The sequence below is a fragment of the Oenanthe melanoleuca genome, chromosome 3, assembly GCF_029582105.1.
Source record: "Oenanthe melanoleuca isolate GR-GAL-2019-014 chromosome 3, OMel1.0, whole genome shotgun sequence".
Classification (NCBI taxonomy): domain Eukaryota; kingdom Metazoa; phylum Chordata; class Aves; order Passeriformes; family Muscicapidae; genus Oenanthe; species Oenanthe melanoleuca.
In genome coordinates, this window is record NC_079336.1 from 21,897,767 (window position 1) to 21,905,527 (window position 7,761).

The window sequence follows — 7,761 nt, forward strand, 5'->3', positions numbered from 1 at the left end:
TCCCATTTTAAATCTAGTTTAAAGTTCCGGTGAGCTCTGACAACTGCTCTGCAGATTCTTTTCCTCTTTGAGACAGGTGCACTCCATCTGCTGCCAGCAGGCTCAGTGTCACATAGGCCAACCCACGATCAAAAAACCCAAAATTCTGCCAGTGACACCAGGTTTACAGCTAGGTACCAATTTGCTGGGTCTTTCAGTTTCTTCCCTCATCATTTCCTGCAATTGGAAGGATAGTGAACACTACTTCTGCTCCTGATCCCTTAACCTGTTGCCCAAGGCCCTGAAGTCTCTCCTGATTGCCCTCAGGCTCCTTGTTGCAACTTCACCATTGCCTACAGGAAATATCAGTAACAGGTAATAATCTGAGGGTCATGCCAGAGTATGAAGTTTTCTCATCATATGTTTAAGCAGGTCCCAGGAAGGCAGAAGCCTGTTCTTCTCTACAAGAGAAGGCTGCAGGTGATTTTGTTCCAGGTGTTTTGTTCCACATTCAGAACGTTGTCCTGGTCTACAGCACAAGGTGAAAGATGGCATGGACCAATTCCACACCTTACACTGGCACATGTCAGATGAGCTTCCTTTCCTTCTTCGATTAATGTGGCCCTGTCCCTGCTTTGCACAGGCACTGTTACTCAGAAGTCATGCACTGACTTAATTCAGGGAGGTGATCTTGCTGAAAATTCCTAGAATTAAAAGATAAATCCGGTTGAAAGGGATCTTGGGAATTTGTCTAGTCAAGTACAACAACGAACTCAGACAATATTTGCTTCCAAGCAAATATTGAACACTTCCAAGAACAGATATTCCACAACCCCTCTGGAAAACCTGCTCCATTGCTTGGCCCAGTTACCTCAATCTCTCCTCAAAGGACAAATGTTCCAGTCATCCTGATGGCCCTTCACTGAACTTACTGCAGTTTGTCCATGTCTTCCTCACACAGAAAGAACCCAAACCACACTTTATTATTGCCATAAATCCTTCCTGTCCAGGTGCAGGACTTTGGATATTTGTTGAATTTAACAAAGTTCCCATCAGCCCATTCAGGTCCCTCCAAATGGCAGTCAAACTCAGGAGGGCTGGCATTACCCCTCAGCTGGAGTCACAAACTTCATGAATTCCTTTCTTACAGCATCAAGCCTCTCACAGCTTGAAACTTTAGAGACATAAAAATATATATTCTCAGTCAGAGTTTATCTAACCCAGTAACCTGTCTCAGACTGAGTTTCATCTTGTTTATGGTTTCAGCATTTCCTGAATTAGGCATAATTGTGAAATACTTAGTAACCCACCTGAATTCTGTGACCACTTCTGTCAGCTGCAACACCCAGCTGCTAGGAGTTCTACAGTTCAAGTTCCTCTTGAGTTGAAAAAAATAAACATATTTTCTTTTTGTTATGAATGTGACTTCTACTGACTTCTTTGAATGCTTGTACTTAACTGGGAAAAGAGAGCAAAGAGCCTTTCCCCAGTATCCCTCTCCAGGCCACTCATCAGTCTGTACACCCCTTTTTGCACACTCACCCTCACTTAGCTGTTTTCCAGACAATACTGAGGCCCACTAAACCATATGGAATCTATTGTGTACTTCTGCTCACACCAGTCACACTTCTCTGAACTTGAACCCTACCATAGCCTACCTAACTTGGGAGACAAGCTCTGCTGACAGGACGTAGGCAAACTGTAGTTATAAGTATAGTAATATTCCTTGTTTTGCTGCCTATTCCCAAAGACACAGTTACAGAAAGCTCCTTTCCTGTGTATACCACACCATCCTTTATATAAGTTAGAAATTCTAATTGGCAAGTAAAGCACTTCAGATGCTTTCAAATGAGCTTTGATCATTCATGTCAGGGAGATATGAGTTCATACCATTGTTCTCTTTGCTGTGTCCACTGCTTCTGGATGAGTCAGCTGCAACAAATGTGAGTCCTGCTTCAGTTCACAGCCTTAACTCTAAATTTACCCTACCATCACTCTTCCTGAGACTCAGGTAAGCCGTGGAGCTCACAGTAGGAGACGGAAACCTTAAATTGCTCTCACGTCTAAAGACCTGTCTGAACACACACAAGAGGACTGTGTTTTTAAACAGCATCTTTTGGGCAGCTTTGCCAAGTGAGAGCAGGATCAGGAAGCATTGGGGATATTGTTGTTAATGTTGTCTTCCAGAGCTCCCCAGAGATGTATGAAAAGCAAGAAGCCTGTGTTCAGTAGTACAGTTCTACATTGCTTGGGAAAATCACAAACCTCCACAACAGAATTTCAGTGCAGAGGTCAGATAAACTGGCTTTTCAACCCCTTCACAGCTGCAATCTCAACCTGAACTGCAGGCAGTGAAAACTCCTCAGAGGAGAAATGCATAAGCCTTCCATGCCATCATGAATAACACAAACACCTGCTTATTAGCATCTTTTTGAGTCATACTCTCAGTTTCATGATGGGCTGTTATTTTTCAGCATGTTGCTGTCTTTTTTCTCCACAATAGTCCTTTGGGGTCACAGTGCATCAAAGGCATGTCTTACTGGGTGAATTAAAACGTAACAAGGATAGATCTCTATCCTATTATCACTCCTTCACAAACACAAAATAAAGCTGGTGCTGCGTCAGCACATTAGCTGTGGATATAAAAATAGTGATTTCTTAATTGCAGAGTAGAAAAAAAATTGGCTACTGCCTCAGCTGAAAGCAAAAAGTATTAAATGCTTTTTCATTTCCTGATAAAGGTCTCATACTTAAGTCATGTCATTTTCTTAATCATGAACTTCACATTGGAAAATGAACAAAATCATCTCATTGATGAGAACATTCAACAGTTTTGCAAGACTATGCGATCCATAATGTTACACTTTCTTTATGGCAGGAAATAAATGTCCCTCATAATTTTTTCCATGTTCCATAAAACACAAATAAGGACTGAGAGTAGCAGTAACTTTTTTTGACAAAATGACAAATATAACAAATAATGACAAATACACATGCATCTCATAAGCATGTGCAACTTTTTTTCCCAATATTGCTCACAATGGCTATTAAAAAGTTGTTTTTTCTGTTTTGTTTTGTTTTTTTTTTTAAATATGTACTAATAGTCTACATAATATATACTAAAACAAATAGCAAAAATATGAGATAGGAATTTCCTCGTCTATTTAGAATCAACTACTCTGCAAAACAGAAGTGGAAAGTTAAAACATGCCTTTTAAAGCATCAGCCAAAGGAGGAAAACAGAACAAACAAGCCAATATTGACAATATCAGGAGGACAATATTCTGATTGTGGAGAAGCAAAGAGACTAGAATGCCTCTGAGGCTACTGACACCTCTATCTTATCGTCCTGTTTTAAAAGACAGATGGAAGGCAGGAATCTTACTGAGATGGAAAATGAGACCCCCTTCCCTCCATTATTATTATAACTTCAAAATTATGGCGCTTTCAGGCAAAGATATGGGCAAAGGAATAACAGTTCTATACTAGAATATATATATATATAACAAGACAAACAAACAACAGTAACAACGGCAACAACAAACCAAACCAGAAACCCAATCACCACCTTCTCTTGGCCACAGCCGATTCCCCCTTGGGTGCAGTTCCTGTCACAGCCGGCGGGGGCGCTGCTGGCTCCCAGCCGGGCAGGGCAGGTGCGATGATCCCCCCGCGGCTGCAGGGGGCGCTGTGGTGCGGGCTGGGCACAGCCAGGGGGAGAGAGGGGAAAGGGTTTCCTTTACTGTTTGGAAACTAATAAACAGTTACAATCCCGGAGCTCATGAGCTGGAAATGTTAGTTCATTGCAGAATAGTTATGTAGTCCTGAGAAAAGGATCTCAGGGTGGAGTATGTACAGTGTATCTGTCAGTCCAGTATTAACGGCACAGAACACGCCCACCAAAACACTGCACTGCAGATTTGTATGCTACTTTACAAACCAACATTCAAACTGAAACAGGCATAGACAAGAACTGCTAGGCTTACTCCGAAAATAAGAAGTCTGCCTTGTCAGAGGAGACAATGACAGTTGATGTGGACAATCAGAGCTGATTTCTGGAGCTTCCTCCATGAAGGCAGCACGCAAGCTTGTACCAACTCCAAGCACTTCTTCCCACCTCTGCATCTGTAATGGTCAAGTAGCACTATAGAGATGATAACTCCAGTTTTTATACAAGTGTCCAGGTCTAAAACACACAAACTGATTGACTGGGATTTACTACTTTAGAGGCAGCAGCTGTTTATCTGGGACATAACTCACACTTGGAAATTCAAGATTAAAAAAACTAAATACAAAAGGTTAAAGCTGTTGTTTGCACAAACTGGAAACAGGCTCATAAATCCACCCAACCAAATAAACAAACAAAGACTACTTAATAATCAGTATACAAGATCAGACTTCACTTAATAATAGCAGACCTCCTTATTTGTTCTAGGAATCTTTCATATGCTTAATGTCAAGTCCCAGGGAGTAGCCCACCATCTTTATGCTATGTCTGAGAACTTGTCTCTATGATAGGGCCTCACAAAATACCATCCCAAAGTTCACACCCAATTTGTATCAAAAAACTAAGGGCTGGATGACAAAGAATCTTTTGGATTACCAAAGCAACACTTGAGAATACAGCTCTTTCATGTATTTTACCTAAATCTGGAAAATTACTGCATTGATAATTTCTTCTTTTTTCTCCCCCAAGACTTTCTGGATGGCTGGGAAACACTTAGGTGTTTATAAGGCTTTTACTTTTTTGGAACTCTTACTTCTTTTTGATTAGGAGGTCAACTGAAATGTAACTTTCACAGTTCGTTCCTTTCTCAATATAATTAACCTGTAAAACTCTTTCTTCCTAGTGCATTCAATTACCTGTATGTCCTAGTAAGTACTGACTGTACAGAAATCATGTCAATCTAATCATTAATGCTATATTCCTAGTTTTATAGGCACTACATGATATTACATATCATCAAGCCAAATAACAAGCCTATTTAGAGGGCCTTTACATTATGTTTACTTAATGTAAATAAGCCCCATTCATTATCATTTTCAGAAGTTCATTGTGGCATGAAAGCTAAAACACCCTGACACATTCAAACTGGCAATATAGCAGCTGTAAAAATAAAGTGCTGCATTCTGTAAGTCCTAGAGGATGATAAATGCTGAGGAGTAACTGACAGCAAGACAATACTGGCACAAGAACAGACAACTATTAACTAACAGTGGAATTCTGAAGTTTAGTCACCATCTGAGAATTAAGTTCTTGTAAATCCTAAAGTAATTCTGAGGTCAAAACTCCAACTGTTTAAGATAAAATTGTAAGTTTGTGGGACAGTTTCAGTATTGTGTATTCATTTCTGTGATAATAAAAGGTGGGCTCCCAAACTGAAGCAGTGCACTTCACTGGGTTCCTCTGTGAGTAACTTGCACTTTTGGGGCCCGGAGCACGCTTGCTTAAAAGAAAACTGGCTGACAGAGAAGGTGAAGGACGGGTCTTTGTACGAAAATCCAAGGGAAGGTTTATTGGGTCTTGAAGACCGTCCAAAGACAAAGACAAGATGGGGGATGAGGGCACAGGGTTAAATATGGGACAAGGGGGAGTGGATCTGAGGGCCAAGGGCCAATGGAAGTGGGTGAAAGTGGTGCAGAGGAGAGGCAACCAACCAGGAGAAGCAGTGGGTGACAGGGGTGGAGCACAGCGGCAAACCAGGACCAGTGGGGATCAGGAGAGGGAAGAACATTCTAGGGAAGGTACATACAGGGGCTAAAGAGTACAAATACACGTTTTAGCATATTTGCCTTTACCATCTATAAAACCTGCTACTACCTCTCAGCTAAAGGCTCAAGCACAGCTTGTGGGGTTTTTTTACTGAGGGTTTTCAATGTACGTTTAAATCTCCCCTACCTTCTGGACTTGCCTTCAGATCAATGTTCACAGACAATGCATTAGACAAGACTCCCTTTTATTTGAGACACAGTTGAGAACCTTGATAAAAATATATTTTTATTGCCTAGCAAAGAACTGTGTAACATATTGACAGAAGTACAAAGGATAGGTAGATAAAAAACAAAGATATATATATGTAGATTGACTGGTTACTTTATACACAGAGTGAATACATAAACGAAAGGAAGTCTGTCACACATTCAGAGGAAGCATCCAGCAACTTATGCTCAAAACTTGCCATAGATCTAGTGCCATACCAATGTCCTAGAAATGAAACAAACTGTATCAATGCCAAAATATTACATACTAGATTAACATATCTAAAAAGCATTAGTATAGCCATCTGCTTGACAGTCTCCTAAGAGTCAAGATCTGAGTCTCTCCATGAGAGTAAGAATGGGCATAATGGGATAATGGGTGGCACAAAAACCTTTTTAGATCAGCAGTCTCTCCAGTGCAAAATGACTGGGGAAAAAAAAATATGAATACCACCACCAAAACAGAATAAGAACCTGAAGTGTTCCTTGTACCTTCTCAGAGTCCAGCAATATACAATTCAGGGCTTTACTAAGGGAAAGGTGGTTTTGTAAATTTTTAATAGTCTTAAAATATTTTTTACTAATTTGCTGGATTTGCTTCAGAAGCCGTGTGGTTTGCCAGCACTCTGAACACTTCTACAGCCTCATGAGGCACAATGTGGAAATGTGTCCTCTGAGAAGACCCCATCTGGTAGTCTCTTTTGGTGCTCACTAGCTGTTGTTGGGAACACACTGCTCCATGTTCACCTTCTGCACACACTCATGATTTTAAGGAACACTAGTACATCCCCCTTCCACAGTTTCTTTTCTAAGCTAACAAGTCCTTGTCTGAATAGCTATTTCTCATAGAGAAATCACTCAGTATCCTCGTGTTGTAACTGTTGTTTTTCCATGTCAGTTATATTATTTTTCAGAAAAAGAAATTGGCATTACATATGGAAGACTTCAAAACAGCACCAATTACTACAGCCATATAGTAACACCTGAGCTCTGTGAGTTGCATAACAAAGATGTGCAGCATCATTTTCCTCGATGTGCTCCTCTTTTCTCACAATAAATCTCCACACTCTCACTAATCCCCTTATTTTATTACACATTTCATCATTTTTCCCTGGGGAAATCATGAGTTTTTCTCTAACTTCCCTCTGGTATCACATTTGCTACGCTCTAGCCTTTGAACACCAATGCCAGCTCCTGTTAGGGTTCCCTAACTGTAATTAATAGCACAGTTGCTCTCAAGCAGTTTTACATGCTTTGGTAAGCACTGTCTCACAGAGCTCTTTGCTAACCCCTATTTCACTGCCTTTTTCTTTCTATTATTTGTTTTCTTACTTCAGACACTGCAGTTTGGACCACTAGAGAGTCAATAGACCAGCAGTTTTCTGATGCTGAACTTTCCTACAAACTAAAAATCTTCTGGAATGCTTCTTTAGGATTTCTTACGGTGACACAGAAAACTCAGTCAGTATTTAGCTTTGTCAGAGCTTCATGGCATCCTGGCCTGTATCAGCAATAGTGTGGCCAGCAGGACCAGGACCAGTGGTTGTCCCCCTGTGCTCAGCACTGCTGAGGCCACACTTTGAGTGTCCAGTTCTGAGCCCTTCAATTCGGAAAGGACGTTGAGGGGCTGCAGAGAGTCCAGGGAAGGGCAGTGGAGCTGGGGAAGGGTCTGGAGCACCAGTCCTGTGAGGAGCAGCTGAGGGAGCTGGGGGTGCTTAGCCTGGAGGAGGCTCAGGAGGGACGTTATTGCTCTCTACAACTGCCTGAATGGAGGTTGTAGCCACCTAAGCGTCGGTCTCTTGT